Source organism: Callithrix jacchus, chromosome 9 (genome assembly GCF_049354715.1).
Source record: "Callithrix jacchus isolate 240 chromosome 9, calJac240_pri, whole genome shotgun sequence".
Classification (NCBI taxonomy): domain Eukaryota; kingdom Metazoa; phylum Chordata; class Mammalia; order Primates; family Cebidae; genus Callithrix; species Callithrix jacchus.
In genome coordinates this window covers 50,192,080-50,211,542 of record NC_133510.1, presented here as the reverse complement: position 1 = coordinate 50,211,542, position 19,463 = coordinate 50,192,080, and the positions used below count along the sequence as shown (strand labels likewise).

Genomic DNA, 19,463 nt, shown 5'->3' with positions numbered 1-19,463 from the left:
GAGGTGAGTGATCTCCAGCTAGTTCCTTAACCACCCGAGCCTCAGGCTTTTAATCCAAAACACAGAGATAAGAACACCTATTTTATTACAGGTTGCTGTGAAAATTGTATGAAATAATGTGCCAACTTCCAGGCTGGCTGAACAGAATCGCTGGGGGAAACTTACTAAAAATATAGATTCTGGGCTCCCACTTAAAACCTACAAAAATGGAGTCTCTGAGAAGAGGTTCAAGAGCTGGTACTTTTTTGTTTTCTTTTTTGAGATAGAGTCTCGCTCTGTTGCCCAGGCTGGAGTGCAGTGGCACGATCTCAGCTCAATGCAACCACTGCCTCCCGGGTTCAAGTGATCCTCCTACCTCAGCCTCCCAAGTAGCTAAGATTACAGATGTGCCACCATGCCCAGCTAATATTTCTATTCGTATAGAGACAGGGTTTCACCATGTTGGCCAGGCTGGTCTTGAACTCCTGACCTCAGGTGCTCCACCCACCTCAGCCTCCCAAAGTGCTGGGATTGCGGGCTTGAGCCACCACACCTGGCTAAGAGTTGGTACTTTTAATGAGCTCACCAGAGATGCGTCATTATGTTAGCGATAGATACACCTCTCAAAATGTTCAACCTGAATCTTATCTTCAGCAAACAATCTGACAAATCCATATTAGGAGAATGTTTTGCAAAATAACTTCCTGGACACTTCAAAATTGTCAATGCAGGATTTTTTTCTTTTCCTTTTTTGAGACAGGGACAGGGTCTGCTCTGTCATCCAGGCTGAAGTGTATAGTGGTGTGAACACAGCTCACTGCCGCCTCAACCTCCTGGGCTCAAGCAATTCTCTCATACCTCAGCCTCCTGGGTAGCTGAGACTATAGGTACACACCACCATGCCTGGCTAATTTTTTAATTTTTTGTAGAGATGGGGTTTCCCTAGGTTGCCCAGGCTGGTCTTGAACTCCTGAAGTCAAACAATTCTTGGCCTCCCAAAATGTTAGGATTACAAATGTGAGCCACTGTGTCTGGTTGGGATTTTTTTTAAGGTCGTTAATGATAATAAAATGTTTAGGGGAAATTATATTGATATCTACAACTTATTTTGAAATGTATCCAAAAATAAGATGGATGGAGAGCTATGTGATTACGTGAAATAAAATGTGACCAGGAAAATCTAGGCATGTGGGTGTTCACTGTAAAATTACTTCCATTTTTTAGTGTCTCAAAAAATTGTATAATAAAATCTGGGGGAGGGGGCTGGGTGCAGTGGCTCATGCCTGTAATCCCAGCACTGTGGGAAGCCAAGGTGGGCGGATCACTTAAGGTCAGGAGTTTGAGACCAAGCCTGGCCAACATGGTGAAACCCCTTCTCTACTAAAAATGCAAAAATTAGCCAGGCGTGGTAGTGCATGCCTGGAATCCCGGCACTCAGGAGGCTGAGAAAGGAGAATTGCTTGAACCCAGGGGACAGAGGTCACAGTGAGCCGAGATTGCATCACTGCACTCCAACCTGGGTGACAGAGAGAAACTCTGTCTCAAGAAAAGTAAAAAACAAAACAAAACATTGTGTAAGGAAAGGTAAAGGAAGGAGAATGTTCTAGATCAAGAATTGGCTTTTGGGTCAAATATGGCCCACAACCTGATTTTGTAAATAAAGTTTTATTGTAACGCAGCCATGCCTATTCACTTACATATGGTCTATAGCTGCTTTTGTGTTACAATGACAATTCTGAGTGGCTGTAACAGTGATCATACGGCCTGCAACCCCCACATTTTACTTTACAGTTAAAGTCTGTAGACCTCTGTTCTGGCAACTATGCACGCTGTGTGATCTTGGCCTGCATCCCGGATTTAAAACAAAACAGTTTTTTGAAAGAACGTTATTGGGAAAGCTGGGCTGTACATTAAATGAAGGTATACTTCAATGTTCAGTTTCCTGAATGTTATAATTATTGTTAAATCAGAAAATAATCTTGTTACAGAAAAGAGTTGAAGTATTTCAGGGTAAAAAGATGACATCTTCAGAAACATCTCTATATCTTAATTCTTAATAACAGAAAAAATGTGTGTATGGTGATACAAATTTATGTAACATAGATAAGAAATATGGAAAGACATTAACAATTCATCAGTTTTCACTGTCCCACAGTCACTTTTATATAGGTTCAAATGACTCAAAATAAAACTTGGGGAAAAAACTAAGAAGCTCCCTGAATGGAGCCAGGTGTGGTTGTACCACCTGTAGTCCCAGCTATTCTGGAGGCTGAGGCAGGAGGAACACTTGCACCCAGGAGCTTGAGGCTGCAGTGGGCTATGATCACATCACTACACTCCAGCCTGGGTGACAGAGCAAGACCCTGTCCCAAAAAGAAATTTTAAAAATAAAAACTTGGGCCGGGCGGGGTGGCTCACACCTGTAATCCCAGCACTTTGGGAGGCCGAGGCCGGTGGATCACGAGGTCAAAAGATCGAGACCATCCTGGTCAACATAGTGAAACCCCGTCTCTACTAAAAATACAAAAAATTAGCTGGGCATGGTGGCGCGTGCCTGTAATCCCAGCTACTCAGGAGGCTGAGGCAGGAGAATTGCCTGAACCTAGGAGGCGGAGGTTGCGGTGAGCCGAGATCGCGCCATTGCACTCCAGCCTGGGTAACAAGAGCAAAACTCCATCTCAAAAAAAAAAAATAATAATAAATAAATAAAATAATAAAAACTAAGGTTGGGCATGGGCATGGTGGCTCACGCCTATAATCCCAACACTTTGGGAGGCCGAGGTGGGTGGATCATTTGAGGTCAGGAGTTCACAACCAGCTGGATAGGATGGTGAAACCTGTCTTTATGAAAAAAAAAGAAAAATCAGCCAGGTGTGGTGGTGCACGCCTGTAATCCCAGCTACTCAGGAGACTGGGGCAGGAGAATCATCTGAATTTGGGAGGTGGAGGTTGCAGTGAGCCGAGATCATGCCACTGCACTCCAGCCTGGGCGACAAAGCGAGACTGACTCTGTCTCAAAACCCAAATAAATAAATCATAAATAAAGAAGTTCCCTGAACAATTGTGCAGTTGTAGTGAAGTCTGGGGAACTCCAAAATCATGTGTAAATGCGGCAGAGGACCCCAGCACATAGAATGTGCTCTGTAAAGGAAGTCGGCCTGGGCCAGGGCTAGGAGGGTGCCTAGCAAAACACGGTGGCTGGCTGGAAAATGAAGGGACCAGTTGGCAGATGTGATCATTCTTGCATGCACTCACCCGTTCATGCCGTTTTTTACTGAGCACCTACTATGTGCTAGGCCCCGTGCCAGGCACTAGGCATGCCCTCCAGGAGCACTGGATTTGGACATGGACAACAACAGCTCAGAAGGACAGAGGAACCTGGCCTAAGTCTAACGGGCCTCCTGTCCACTCCCAGGACCCCCCAGTCCTGTGTGCAGAGCAGAGACAGAGGTGACGCTGGCTCAGCTCAAAGGACTGTGTCATCAGCTCCAGCCTCTACGAGTGCACCAGTCTGGGTGAGGCAACGCCAGGCACCAGGCACTGGGTGAGGAGGCCTCCCCTGTCTCCTGAAGGGCTTGTGGGCCTGGCTGGGGGCCGGCAAGGAATGTAAACCTGGGTATGTTTGGGAAAGCTGGAGCCAGGAGTTTCCGAGGGTGGCCCACATGGGCCTACTGCAGGCTGGCGGACAGATGTGCATGCGTTAACATGCCCCAGAGGGGCCCGGCCCCCTCCTGCCTTGGGCTGAGCATCTGAAACCAGTTAGGAGCCAGGCAGCTGGGGCACAGTTACCTTAGCTGAGACTGAGGCAGAGCTGGGGCAGCAGCCCAGGAGGAAGGGGAGGCGATGCCGGCCTGACAGCAGCAGCTCTTTGCTAGAAGGAAGGAAAGAGAGAGCTTGAAGCTGGCAAGATGCTGCCTTGTCCAGTGCCCCCAGGGCCAGGTTGGGACCAAGTCAACTTCCCCAAGGGAGGGTCCGAGAGCCAGGATCACATCAATGGCCCAGTGCAGGGCTATTCACACACCCTGAGGCCCAAGGGCCATAGATGTCTTGGTTAGGGCTGGACTCTGGAGCCAGGTGACCTGGGTTTGAATCCCAGCTTGGCCTCTGCCTAGCTCTGGCACCATGGGCGAGCTTCTCGGTTGCCCCTCTCTGAGCCTCAGTTTCCCCATTGGTATCAAGGGGGTATTAAGCATGGCTCTGGCCTGCAAGTCAGCCATGAGCCCATCAACAAACTTTCTTGAGTTGATTCCATCGGAGCCCCAGCAGGGTCTGGACAGCAGGATTGTGACCCCCGGCCACCTCCCAGGGCTCCTCCTCACGTAGCTCCCCTCCTCTCACTCCTTCAGGCCAGGGTGGGAATTGTCTCCATGTTTCCTTTTCTTTTTCTTTTTCCTAGAGAGACAGGGTCTTTCTCTGTCACCTAGGCTGGAGTTCAGTGGTATGATCTCTGCTCACTGCAGCCTCCACCTCCCAGGTTCAAGTGATCCTCCCATCTCAGCCTCCAGAGCGGCTGGGACTACAACATCATCCCCACACCTGGTTACTTTTTAAGACTTTTTGTAGAGATGGGGGGGGTCTCACTATGTTGCCCACGCTGGTCTCCCTATGTTGCTGGAGCTCCTGGACTTAAGCAATCCTCCCACCTCAACCTTCCAAAGCACTGGGGTTACAGGTGTGAGCCACTGTGCCAGGCCTGTGTAACCCCAGGGCGCTGCACCCTCCTGTCGGGTTCCTCTCCGCCCCAGGGCCTCAGCCTTGGCACAGCTGATGTCTTGGCTCATGGACTCATGGTCGTGGGTGTGTCCTGTGCACCATAAGATGCGTAGCAGCATCTGTGGCCTCTGTACACTGACCCTCATAGCATCCTCCTCCCCAGTGTAGCAACCAGAAACTCCCCAGACACTGCCAAAGGTCCCTGGGGGTGTGTGGGGAGGGGAGTCGCCTCTAAGTGAGAACCACTAGTTTAACCTCTTCAACAAGTGGCTTACTCACCCCCTCCCCCGCTGCTGAGATCTGAGCACTGGAGACTGGCTGGTGGCCCCTGACATAGCTGACATAGCGTACGTGTGAGAACACCGAGCACCGGGCCAGGCCCCCAGCCCCAAGGGCAGTGAGAGTCACTAATAAGTGTTTGGGGCCTGGGATGTACTTAGTTTCTGAGACCAAGAACTCATCAGTGCCCTGCCTGGAGAGGCTGAGGGATTTTTATAGCTGTGTGACCTTGGAAAAGTTGCTTGCCCTCTCTGAGCCTCCATGCCCACATCTGTTGATGCGAGCTGAGCAGGTGGTCGAGAGGTGCTATGTCCAGTGTTGGTGCACAGTAGGTGCCCAGCCAATGGTTCCTCCCCCCGACTCCTTTCCTCCTGGTGGCTGGGGGCTGGAGGATCTCACCTGACTGCCTGGCTCTGGCCACGGACATTAAGGACCAAGCTGGCTTGAGAGTCGCAGGTCAGCTGCAGTGAGGAGCTCATCTCTTCCCGTCCTTGGAACACAAGCTGAGGAGGGAGCAGACTGCCAGGTGCATGGGTGTAGACAGCCTGAGGAGGCCAGGTGGGGACTCTGGCCAAGCTCTACCCCAAGTCCTGCAGGCCTGGCCCATCCAACACTCTCGTGGGTGCTGAGGATGCAGGGCCAGTACAGCCCCTGTTGCAGCTCAGGTTGGCAGTGACCACCGAGGGACCCTGAAGGACAGCTGCAGCCCAGACATCATCAGAGAATGCACTCCCTGGGGGGTTCCCTGTCACCTGGCCTCAAGTGAAGGAAAGAGTTTAGATGAAGTCAGGGGTACGGGGTATCCAGTCCACTCACCTGTGGGATACAGAGATGAGAGACTTTGCAGGAGGGAGAGCCTTTGACATCCTGGCCCCCTGAGCCCCAGGGAGCTGCCCCCTCCTCCCACCGCAGAGTGGACTGGGGCAGGGGTTGCTGGGTAATCTGAAACAGGAGGCTGTGAAAGAAGCATTGGCACTTGCTCTGGAACACGCTCTGTGGCTCTTGGAGAAGGAGGGCCAGCCAGGCAGGGCGAGTTCATGCCAAGTGACAGTGGCCAGGGCATGGCCCCATGTGGTTTCCTCCACCGAGGCAGGAGGGCCCTGTGAGGAAGGACCTGGGTGTCAAGTCTGAGGCCCCATTTTGCTGCTTGCTTGCTAGGTGACCTTGGGCAAGTCACCCACACTCTCGCATGTGACCCAGAGACGATGGTGATGATGATGATAATGGTCACTGTCACCATCAGCATCATCTTTTTCTTCTTCATCACAACAAGTGCTTCTTAAGCATCGACTCAGGCATTCATGAGATTAACTCACTCAGTCCTCACAACCTCCACGTTAGAGGTAATATCATCTTCCCCATTTTGCAGGTGAGGAGATGAGGACACAGAGAGGCAAAGGAATTTGCCCAGGGCCACACAGCTGGCAAGCAGCAGAGGTGGGATCCGAACACTGGAGAAAGCGTTGGTAAAGATGGGGCCATCCTGCCTTTCTCTGGGGCATTAGGAGGATGAAACTAACAAATGCCCATGAACCCTTCAAAGGAGACTGGGCATGGGAAGGGCACTGGATAAGCAGGAGCTTTGATTCTGACCCAAGACTGCAGGGCAGAAAGACACAGGCCAGAAGCCAGATGCTAATCCAAGGTACCTGTCCATACCAGCCCTGTGACTGGGAATGCACAGATTGCTCAGCAGACCTGGTTATAGCGATTACAAATGAAGCCTTTGTAAACTGTGAAGTGCTGGGGAAACCCAAGGCCTGGTCCTCCCCATTTGCCATGCACACAGCGGGTCCTCTGCCCCCCAGGAATTGGACAAAGGGGACAGAATTTGGAGGGAGGTCCTGCCCCATCCACTCCTTACCTGGCTGGGAAAGGCAGGCCCAGCCTCAGAGAGCTGGCACTGTGTGGCTGGCATTGGCCACCAGCTGCAGCAGGCTGTGCAGTGGCCAGGACACCAGGGCTGCCAGGTCCACACTGACCCCACTGTCTCTGGCACGGAGGGCCATGCTGGCCTGGGTCTGGGTCTCTAGAGGCAGAAAATGGCACGGGCTACTGAAGCAGGTTCACCTCCCTTCCCAGCCCAGGAACACACCAGACTTTGGGAGGGGCCATGACCTGTGGCCCTCAAACACAGCACCAGCAGGAAAGGGAAAGGCTCCCATAGGGGGCTGGGTGGGATCAACCCCTTGTGAGCCTTCTTGACATCATCTGTCATCATTTGCCCTTGAGGATCTAGGCTTGGGTGGCTCCTCATTTCATTGAAGTTGAAGTTGTTGAAATGACACCTCTTCCAAGAGGCCTCCCCTGACTGCCCATCTGAAGTCCCTCCTAGTCCTTTGCTGCCAGGCATCCTCCATCCCATCTCCCTGGAGTGGGGTTCCCAGCACAACCTGAAATGACCTCGCTTACTTATTTACTAGGTTCTTGCTCCCCTACTGCCACCCCACAAGAACAACAGCCCCCTGGGCAGGTGGATTCCTCTTAGGACAGCTCCTGACACACAGCAGGGGTTCAGTGAATGCTTTCTGAATGACTGTGGGTGGAAGGGCTCTGCAGGGATTCCTGGGGATTCTCTGAGCAGCCTGCAGAGGAATCAGCATGAGGTCTGCTCTTGATAAATGGCCACTTCGGCCACTGATACCCACCGGCAGCCACCTGGCCCTGGCTGGAGGGTCCCATCCCTCCCATCACCCTCCACAGAACAGGAGAGTCTGGTTCACAGTTAGGAGTTTCTTCTTTGACTTAGATTCCCTCTGCTACACACAGAACCATCGGGTCCAGGAGCCCCAGAGCAAACGGATGGCGCCTACTCTAAGAGGCCAGGTTCCCATGGGTTGTAGCTCATAGCTTAGGCCCAAGTGATACTCAGCCAGGCTCCAGCACCTTCCATCTGGCCAGCAGGGTGGATGAGCCCCACAGCTCTGCGCCTTGACTTCCTTCTCTATAAGGTGGGCACAGCCCACCTGCCTCAGGGGACAGCATCCAGAGTAAATGGGGTAACACATGGGAGAGGACTGCCTGTGGGGCATATAGGAGGCCTGGGAAATGCTTCCTTCCTTCCTCATTCAACATTCAACCACGTGTACCTACTATGTGCAGGGCAAGACAAGGGAGGGGACACAATTCCTATGCCCAGGACTGCCGGGCTGTCAGAGACACCAAGAATGTTTACGACAGGCAGAAAGCATCCCCGAGATGGGGGACAGCAGACTGTGGACAGCAATGGGAGGAGGGAGAGGTCACTCCTTGCTGGGGGTGGCCATACCAGGCATCCTGGCTCGGGAACTAGAGTGGTGTGGAGGTGTTCACCCAGAGTGACCTCCCATCACTTGGCCATCCTGTCCCCAACAAATTCTGAGGTCAGCTCAGACTGGGGACAATTTCCTCATGTGATCCAGTCCTCCATTCACCCCTCAGGAGGCTGAGGGCCAAAAATAAAGTGGTTTTTATTTGTTTGTAAATTTTTCTGAGATGCAGTCACACTCTGTCGCCAAGGCTGGAGTGCAGTGGCGTGATCTCAGCTCACTGCAACCTCCAATGCCCAGGTTCAAGTGATTCTCATGCCTCAGCCTCCTGACTAGCTGGGACTACAGGCATGCACCACCATGCCCAGAGAATTTTTTTTGTAGAGACAGGGGTTTCACCATGCTGGTCAGGCTGGTGTCAAACTCCTGACCTCAAATGATCCACCCGCTTTGGTCTCCCATAGTGCTAGGATTACATGCGTGAGCCATAACACCCAGCCCCCAAAATAAAAAAAAATTGAGGCCAACAGAAGATGCCCTAGGGAACTAGGGAGACCCAGGGTTCCTGAATGATCAAGAGCCAGGTCTCTGTAATCTATGTGGGGGTCAGAGGGTGGCTCTGGGTTCAATCCTTGCTCCTTCATTACCAGCTGTGTGGCCTGGGCCAGGTGACTCAACCTCTCTGAGCCTCCATTCCTCATCTGCAGAATGGGAATTGCATTCCTAACCTTACCTCATAGGCTCATTCACACATGTCCAATACTTTCTATGTGCCCTGCGGCAAAGCAGACAAAAATCATCCCTGCCCTCATGGAGCACACATTCTGGTGATTCTAGTGTAGAGAAAATAAGAAACAAAGGTATTTGTATGCTAGGCGGTGTGTTCAAATGACAGAGCTGGGGAGAGAGTGGGAGGGCCTGGGAGCGGACGGGGAGGTGGAAAAGAGGCCTCCCTGAGATGACACTGGAAAAATACCTAAGGGAGGTGAGGGAGTCAGGCAGGTGTGTGAGAGAGAGGCATTCCAGATGGCAGGATCAGCCCGTGCCAAGGTCCTGGGGCAGCAGCAAGCCTGGTGTGTTAGAGAATAGCAAGGAGTGGAACAGGTGGGGCTGGGGGCTGGGAGACGAGGTCAGATGGGGGAAGGGTGCAGGTTCTGATGGCTCGAAGGCCCCTCTAAGAGCTGTGGTGTTCCCCTGTGTGATTGGGACAGCTGTACTGTACAGAGCTCTCGTGTGTACACGGCTTGCCTGGTGTGTATGCAGTAAGTGCCCAGCAATGCTGGTTCCTCTTACTGCTTTTATCTTTCCCCCATAATGGGTTGAACTATGTACCCCAAAGAGAGATATTGAAGCCCCGCTCCCTCACCCTCTGTCCTATGAATATGACCTTATTTAAAAATAGGGACTTGGCTGGGTGTGGTGGCTCACACCTGTAAACCCAGCACTTTGGGAGGCCCAGGCAGGCAGATCATGAGGTCAGGAGTTTGAGACCAGCCTGACCAACATGGTGAAACCTGTCTCTACTAAAAATACAAAAATTAGCTGGGCGTGGTGGTGTACCTGTAATCCCAGCTACTCAGGAGGCTGAGGCAGGAGAATCACTTGAACATGGGAGGTGGAGGCTGCAGTGAGCCAAGATCACACCAATGCACTCCAGGCTAGGCAGCAGAGTGAGACTCCATCTCAAAAAAAATAATAAATAAATTTTTAAAAATCGGGTCTTTACAGATGGAATTAAGTGAAAAGAATGTCATATTCAAGCCAGATGGGCCCTCAATCCACTGTGGATTGTTTTGTTTTTATTTTGAGACAGGGTCTCATTCTGTCATCCAGGCTGGAGCACAGTGTTGCAATCATAGCTCACTGCAGCCTCAACCTTCTGGCTCAAGTGATTTTCCTGCCTCAGCCTCCTGAGTAGCTGGGACCACACATATGTGCCACCACATCCGGCTAAGATTTCTGTGTTTTAAGCCAGCCGGTGTGTGGAACTTGGTTGCAGAAGTCCTAGGAAACTAATTCGCCTGCCCTGGGAATGAGACCATCAATGGGCAAGGCTGTCCCAGTTTAGAGCCCAGGGACACACTGGGCTTGATGGGGTGCCACCTGGGTCCAGGGCTGCTAGGCTGGCCCAGGCATGGAGGAAGCCAGCTCTCCAGTCCCAGGGCTGTGCGCTGGGTGCCTTACCATGTATCTGCAGTTCTGCGCTCAGGGAGGCCTCGCCTGGGAACTCTGCCCACAACAGAGCCTCACTGTTGTGCCAGCTCTGGCCGGAGAGCTCCAGGTGCCCATCATGATAACAGCAGCTCACGGAGTAACTGAGAGATGTGGGTCCCATTGGGATGTGTCCAGGATGCTCAGAGCTCGAGCTGTCATTGTGAATGTTCATGAAGACCTAAAATGACACTGAGGAGACATTGGACCACCCTGCGCAGAAAGAGCCAGCCCCGGGCAAGCTGGCACTGGCTCCCACACACCATGGGGTTATCAGTGCCATCTGTGTTCCTGTGGTGGGAGGAACTCAGATCCTCTTGAAGGAGCAGGTTTGATGACCAATGCAGTTACTCCAACTAATTACACGTGCACCAAGGAACCCACAGAGGAAACACAGAGAACCAATCAGGAGGTGGGGCAGGCAGTGGGGAGGGGGCCTTGGGGAGATGGCTGGGAAGAGGAAGATGAAAAGCTTTGGGAAGAGGAAGATGTCCTGGCTGATGTGAAACAGGTTGGTAAACCACAGCCTACACCTGTTGTTGTAAATAAAGTTTTATTGGAACACAACCCTGCCTGTTTGTCAGAGGCATGTGAACCAGAGCAGCTCCATCTTGAATAGAGGCTGGGTAAAATGAGGCTGAGACCTACTGGGCTGCATTCCCAGATGGTTAGGCATTCTAAGTCACAGGATGAGATAGGAGGTCACACAAGATATAGGTCACGGCCGGGTGCGGTGCCTCATGCCTGTAATCCCAGTACTTTGGGAGGCTGAGGTGGGCAGATCACTTGAGGTCAGGAGTTCAAGACCAGCCTGGCCAGCATGGTGAAATTCCATCTCTTCTAAAAAACACAAGAATTAGCTGCTCATGGTGTGCATGTCTATAATCCCAGCTACTGGGGAGGCTAAAGCAGGAGAATCACTTGAACCTGGGAGGCAGAGGTTGTGGTGAGCTGAGATTGCGCCACTACACTCCAGCCTGGGCAACAGAGTGAGACTATGTTGCAAAAAAAAAAAAAAAAAAAAAGTGATAGAGAGAGATACAGGTCATAAAGACCTTGCTGATAATACAGATTGCAGTAAAGAAGCTGGCCAAAACATACCAAGATGGTGACTAGAGGGACCTCTGGTTGTCCTCACTGCTACACTCCCACCAGCGTTATGACAGTTTACAAATATGGTGGCAATGTCAGGAAGTTACCCTATATGGTCTAAAAAGGGTGGAATGAATAATCCACCCCCTGTTTAGCATGTCATCAATAAATAACCATAAAAATGGGCACCAGCAGCCCTAAATCTTCTTGCTCAAGATCCAAGAAACCTCTCCTGGGTCTGGATCGAGATCTCTTTCCCGTAACACGTTCATGTCCTATTCTTGTGTCTGCGTGCATGACACCACAGCAGCAGAATGGAGTAGCTGCAGCAGAGACTGTGGAGCCACAGAGCCTAAGATGTTTACTATCTGGCCCTTGATGGAAAACGCTTCTCAAACTCTGCTGTGAGATGTAATTCCCTCCCATGCCACCCCACAACCATCTCAGTAAAACCTTCAGTGAGGCCAGGTGCAGTGGCTCATGCCTGTGATCCCAGCAGTTTGGGAGGCTGAGGCAGGCACATCACTTTGAGGTCAGGAGTTTGAGACCAACCTGGACAACATGGTAAAACCCCGCCTCTACTACTAATACAGAAATTAGCCAGGCATGGTGGTTGTCTATCATCCCAGCTACTTGGGAGACTGAGGTGGGTGGATCATGAGATCAGGCATTCAAGACCAGCCTGGCCAACATGGTGAAACTCCGTCCTATTAAAAATACAAAAATTAGCCAGGTGTGCTGGTGGGTGACTATAATCTCATCTACTCAGGAGGCTGAGGCAGGAGAATTGCTTGAACCTGGGAAGTGGAGTTTGCAGTGAGCCAAGATCACACCACTGCAGTCCAGACTGGTTGACAGAGCAAGACTCCATCGTGAAAAAAAAAAAAAGGAAGGAAATTCTGACACAAGCTTGTCAAAACCTTGAGGACATGCTAAGTGAAATATGCCAGTCAAAAAAAGGACAGGCTGGCACAGTGGCTCACACCTGTAATCCCAGTACTTCAGGAGGCTGAGGCACAAGGATCACCTGAGGTCAGGAGTTACCAGGCTGGCCAACATGGTGAAACCCTGTCTCTACTAAAAATACAAAAAATTAGTTGGGTATGGTGGCACACACCTGTAATCCCAGCTACTTGGAAGGCTGAGGCAGGAGAATCGCTTGAACCCAGGAGGTACAGGTTTCAGTGAGCTGAGATCGTGCCACTGCACTCCAGTATGGGCAAGAAGAGTAAAACTCTGTCTCAAGAAAAAACAAGAACAAATAGTGTATGATTCCACTTCTATGTGGTACCTAGAGGAGTCAAAAGCCTAAAATGCAAAGTAGAATGGTGGTTGCCAGGGACTGGGGGCAGGAGCAAATGGGGAGTCAGCATTTATTGGGTACAGACTTGCAGCTTTGCAGGTTCTGCAGATGAATAGTGGTGATGGCTGCAGAAGACTGTAAACGCAGGTAACGCCACTAAGCTTAACAATGGTTACAACAGTACATTCTACACAACGTATATTTAACCACAATTAAAATTAAAAGCTAATATTTAAAAGACCATTTGTGGCCGGGTGCAGTGGCTCACACTTACAATCCCAGCACTTTGGGAGGCCGATGCGGGCGGATCATGAGGTCAAGAGATCGAGACCATCCTGGCCAACATGGTGAAACCCCACCTCTACTAAAAATACAAAAATTAGCCAGGGGTTATGGCACGCCTGTAGTCCCAGCTACTTGGGAGGCTGAGGCAGGAGAATTGCTTGAACACGGGAGGTGGAGGTTGCCGTGAGCCGAGATCGTGCCACTGCGCTCCAACCTGGTGACAGAGCAAGACTCCATCTCAAAAAAAGACAAGACCATTTGCAGGACTGGATGTGAGAAGGGAAAAAAATCTAAACCAATTTTAAAATAAATGTACAAGGTTAAATTTGTGCTGTAGAAGATCCGCCACCTGTTCAGCTGCCAAGCTCACCATCATTCCTAACTCAGCAAAAGAACCCACCCTCTGGGAAAAACTAAAAGCGAACCACTGTTTCCAAAATGCAATTTGTGGTTGGAAATCTGTTTTTCCTAAGCCCTCCTTCCAGTCCTTGGCACTGTGACAAGTGTTTCTCACCCCTGGGGACGTGGGGCTGGAGATGTAAAAGGGAAAGTCACCAAAGCTGAGTTTCAGCTGCCTGCATCCTTGCAGCCAGGGCCAGAGGGCCATGCAGTGTTCCCAGCTCCCACCGCCCACGCTGGACTCATGGGGCATGGCTCTGCTGCAGTGGCCAGGCTCACCTCCATGAAGTGATTGCTCAGGGTGGGCCCTGAGTCATTCTTGAAGGTCTGGTTGACACGGAGATGCCTCTTGTTGCTGCTCTCATCCCAGTGCTTCCCGTAGCTCTCCTCTAGCTATGAGTGCAGGTGGCCCGAGTCCTCCTCATGCCAGAGCTGGACCTAGGACACACACGAGCGGTGAACTGTCCATGGAGGCCCCGCCCACCCAGTCCCTGGGCCCCCTCACAGCCACCAGGGACATCAGTTTGGTTTTCTGAGGAGACAGTTTTGTAGAAAGCACTATTTTGTTGTTGTTATTTTATTTTATTTTTTTGAGACAAGAGTCTCGCTCTGTCATCCACGCTGGAGGGCAGTGGCACAATCTCCGCTCACTGCAACCTCCACCTCCCCAGTTCAAGTGATTCTCCCACCTCAGCCTCCGGAGTAGCTGGGATTACAGGCACCTGCCACTACGCCTGGCTAATTTTTGTACTTTTAGTAGAGACGGGGTTGCACCATGTTGGCCAGGCTGGTCTCGAACTCCTGACCTTGTGATCCACCCGCCTCAGCCTCCCAAAGTGCTGGGATTACAAACGTGAGCCACTGTGCCTGGTCTTGTTTTTTTTTTTTTTTAATTTATTATTTGTTTATTTTAGAGACAAGATCTCACTCTGTTGCCCAGGCTGGAGTACAGTGGCACCATCTTGGCTCATTGCAACCTCTGCCTCCTGGGCTCAAGCAACCCTGGAAGAATAGACAAAAGTCTGAAGCTGAAGTGCCCTGGATCCATTCCTATATGGCTATGCTATTGGGAACAAGTTCATCTCTTTGGGGATGAGCTCAGGGTATTCAGGTCACCACTTGCCTGACTCTGGTGCTCTCTCTGGATGTCCCACCTGGCCTGGGCACCCCCCTTCTGGCTGAAGGCCGGTATCTGTGTGCAGTGGAGCTTGTAGCCGAACTCTAGCTTGTAGGCGCCATCTGTCTGCAGCCTCTGGCTGGTGCTACACTTGTGCGCTGGCTGCTTTGCCTGAGCTGTGAGGTTCAATCCAGAGACCCCTGCCCTCCTCTGCCAGGAAGCCCTCCACCAGGGCTCCAAGAGGAGGAGGGCCCAGCCCAGCCTGGCCTCAGCCATGCCACCCTTCTGGCCCCGTGCTCTGTTCCACCTGTCACTCCATTAGAACCTGTTGGTGGGGAGGCCTTAAGAGATGGGTGAATGTCCCCTCAACAGACACATCGTTTTTTTAACAAGCAGGTACTAAGTCCTACTGAGAGCCCACAGAATGACTAATGGAAAACCCCGTGGTGACAGCATATCTTACCTCACAGAGCTACAGCCACAGGAAAGAGGGCAGGCCCTGCCACCTCCAAATGCCTCACAGCCAGGCACAAGGTGCCTTACCCAGGAGGCTGTACTGCATCCTCAGGGAGTTGGTCCAGAGCCAGCCTCACTGCTGGAGACCAAGGGCATGCAGCCTTGCCAGCCCTGACACGAAGAGCTCAGCACCCAGGGTGGCCACCCACTGTCCATCCTCCTCCTTCCTCTCCAGAAGTGCTGCAGGGACAGAGAGCAGGCAGGTGAAAGGGCCAGCCACCAGGGACCAACAATCCAAGCCCCAGGCAAAAAGGGGACTTGGGAATCCCCCAAGGGCCTTGGGGTTGGGAGCTCCTTGAAGAGCCAACACCTGTGCCCTGCACAACAGGCCACAGACAGGCCTGATCACGGCTCACTGCAGCCTTGACCTCCCAGGCTCAATCGATCCTCCCACCTAAGCCTCCCAAGTAGCTGGCACTACAGACATGTGCCACCACACTTGGCTAATTTTTGTATTTGTGCATGTGTGTGTGTGTGTGTGTGTGTGTATGTGTGTGTGTATGTGTAGAAACAGGGATCTCACTATGTTGCCCAGGCTGGTCTTGAACTCCTGGGCTCAAGTAATCCTCCTGCCTTGGCTTCCCAAAGTGCTGGGATTATAGGCATGGGACAGTGTGCTTGACCCAAAAATAAAGTAGAATGAGGCTGGGTGCAGTGGCTCATGCCTGTAATCCCAGCACTTTGAGAGGCCAAGGCGGGCAGATTTCCAGAGTTCAGGAGTTCGAGACCAGCCTGGCCAACATAGTGAAACCCAATGTCTACTAAAAATAAAAAAAATTTAAAAAAAGAAAAATTAACCAGGTGTGGTGGTGGGCACCTGTAATCCCAGCTACTCAGGAGGCTGAGGCAGGAGAATCACTTGAACCCAGGAGGCAGTGGTTACAGTGAGCCAAGATTGCACCATTGCATCTGGTCCTGGCAACAGTGGGAGACTGTCTCAAAAAAGAAAAAAAAATAGAATGAAACAAAATCAAATAGGAAAGATGAGAAAAGAATTAACCACATATCATAGACCGTCGGGTAAATTTCACCTTCTGAAGCTTCTGCTTCTGCAACACTGAAAGTCAGCCAGAACACACAGGTGGGACTGGGCCAGCTATTATGACTCCCAAACACCCACATGAGGTCAACAGCCTCCGCTCCAAGTGCCCCCAGCCCCAGCTCCTGTCCTTACCTTGGAATCTTTCAGAACCAGTAAGCAGCACACCCAGGCACCACCACCCCGGCTCCGGCAGAGGGCCAGCACCTGCTCAGTCTGTGTGTATTTGTTGTAAATGCTCAGTGTATTTTAGGTCAAAATGTTACCTGTGTTCCTTATCGTGGGCCAGAATAAAAACAGCCCCAAAGCTCCTATTTTAAGGTTTGTGGGGGCAGTTGGAGGTTGGGGAAGGTTCTGGGGGCTCATACTGAGCCAGGGTCTGTCCTTAGGTGGCATGTGCTATTGAGAGCCTGGGATGATGAGGACCATCAGGAGGCATTTGGCCCACACCCTAGCCTGGCCACAGAGGAGATGGGGCGTAAGGGGTCTCATCTCCTACCTGTCATGTGGGCCTGGTCACTCAAGCAGATGGCTAGTGATACGGAGAAGGCCAGCTTGCTGCCTGCCTGCCACGTGAGGTTCCCTATAAAGATGACGGGGCTGCCCCCATCACCAGTTTCATCCCCAGCTGTGCCTGGAACCACTTGACCTCACCACCCATGGGTGGCTGAAGGTCACTGCAGCCCTGAAAAGGCCTCAGTGTCACCTGGGAGGATAGGCTTGGCCAGCAAGCCCAGCAATGACCACACAAGCTGGGACCGGAGAGAGGGCAGGAGACAGCCCAGCTAATGGCTTTCTATGCTGATCCTTCCCCAGGTTTTGTTCTTTCTTGAGACAGAGTCTCACTCTGTCACCCAGCTTGGAGTGCAGTGGTGGGATCCTGGTTGATTGCAACCTCTGCCTCCTAGGTTCAAGTGATTCTCCTGCCTCAGCCTCCCAAGTAGATGGGATTACAGGCACACATCACCGTGCCCAGGTAATTTTTGTATTTTTAGTAGAGATGGGTTTTCACTATGTTGGCCAGGCTGGTCTCAAACTCCTGAGCCCAAGTGATCCACCCACCTTGGCCTCCCAAAGTGCTGGGATTGCAGGCGTGAGCCACTGTGCCCAGCCCTTCCCCAATTTTTTAAACTCCAGATTTATCAAAAGTAGAAACCTGTGTTATAAACTCAGACATAAATACAAAGGACTCTTCTTCTCTCCTCTCAACCCCCTTGTTGGATCCATCAGGAACTCAGTCGACCGTCACTATGGAATCTGTCTAGAATCGACCCCTTCTGCCACCTACGCTGCGCACCAGCTCCAGCCCTGGTTGTCGTGCGCCTGTCTCATGGCAGCATCGTCCTGGCTCTCCCGGCTCCCATCCTGCCGCTGGTAACTCCACGTGGTGACCAGACACGTCGAATGATGGTACACTAGCGTTTCTTCCAGTACAATCCAAAGTCCTTGAGAAGGCCAGTGAAGCCAGAGCTTTGTTGGTAACTGGTGCAGACACTGGCAGGTGGGCCACGGGGACAGCTCACTACACTCCAAGGCCCCATACAGGAGATCCTCTAGAAAAGCCATGAGCAACTACAAATATCATCTTTGATGGCCCCGCCAGCCTGCAGATCCACCCCACACACTCCTCTGATGGCCACTAGCTGGTCAGTTCACCCAAAAGATGTCAAGACAACACTTGCTATTACCAGACCGTCACTAATTAATGCTGTCTTTCCCTGATCCCCACGGATGTGTGTGTATGAATGTGTGTGCATGAGTGTACAGATGTATCTGTACATGGATGTGTGTGTATACAGAAGTGTGTGTGTGTGTGTGTGTGTGTAGATATACATAGGTATGTGTGTATGAATGTGGATATGGATGTGTGTGTACATGGATGTGCCTACATGTAGATGTGTGTATGAATGTGTGTGTATATGGACATGTGTGTACAGATGTGTGTAAAGATGTATATATATATATGGATGTGTGTATATGAATGTATGTGTACAGATATGTCTACATGTGGATGTAGATGCTCGCAGCTTTTACTGCTGACAGGCACATCCTAGCGCCAGCTTTCTCCAGTTTGCATCAGAGGCTGCATGGTGGTGTCAGAGCTTCCTTAGGGGTGCACGTGAACAGGGTGAGCACAGACTTTCTCACCCAAACCACAACACTTTGCAGTTAAAGAGTACACTAGTTATAAATGCGTCAGGCCAACAGGTGTAAGCTGGGCTCTCCAAGCAACCCAGGACCCAACCCCACACACACCAGGGGACGGGGTGCCAAACAGAACCCTGCCCACACCAACCTTAAATCCCATAAACTTCGAGACATGTTGAACTCAAGCTCTGGCACTTAGTATTCATGAGCTCATCAGCTTCAGTTTCCTCATCTCATATGGGGTTACACAGAGGACTTGAAGAAGGGACCTCTTGTCTGCTGGAACAGGCTCCAGAAAGTTTCAGAGTGCCAGCTATTACTGTAATTGTGATGAGTCTGGGGTGGATGGAACTAGAATTTCTCCAAAAGCAAATAAACATTTACAGGCTGCAGACAGCTTTATAGGGAGTGGCAGGAAGGTCCGAGGGGAGGTACAGGCAACCCGTGCTTGCACATTTAGCAAACAGTGAGAAGTTCAGGGGCCCCAGGAGTTCTAGAAAGGAGGCATAAGTCTCAGCCATCAGGCAGGTGGGGCTTTAGGAGGAAGATGGCTCTCCCCTGACATGGGTCTTCTCTCCACCCAGGCTGATGGCAGAGCTGGAAGTGAAGAGTGCATTTATGCAGCAAGACATCCAGCCCCGGCTTCAGACGCTCCACTCCAGGCCTGAGAAGACACTGGAAACTCAGCCAGAATCGGGAGATCCACTGCTGAACGTGCCCAGGGGTCATGCCTGGCAGGATCAAGTCTAAAGCTGTTATTTGTACCCTGGCTGGAGTGCAGTGGCATGATCTTGACTCACCGAAACCTCCACCTCCCAGATTTAAGCAATTCACCTGCCTCAGCCTCCCGAGAAACTGGGCCTACAGGTGTGCACCACCACGCCCATCTAATTCTTGTATTTTTAGTAGAGACAGGGTTTCACCATCTTGGCCAGCCTGGTCCCAAATTCCTGACTTCAAGGGATCCTCCCTCCTTGGCCTCCCAACATTAGTATATTTTTGAAGTCACCGATCTGCATGAAAAGGGGATAGAAGTTTTAAATCTTCTCCCCAGGAGGGAGGAGACAGACACAAAACTTCAACACCATGACAAGGGCTTCAAGTGACTCACTAAGTTCCATCCAAGTACCCTTC

General features: G+C 51.4%; 1 pseudogene; it reads right to left on the bottom strand.

The window, feature by feature from the left end:
• LOC118144489 (uncharacterized) overlaps positions 1-17,747 on the bottom strand; it is a 39,920-nt pseudogene extending 22,173 nt beyond the window's left edge.
• Positions 17,748-19,463: the final 1,716 nt, after the last annotated feature.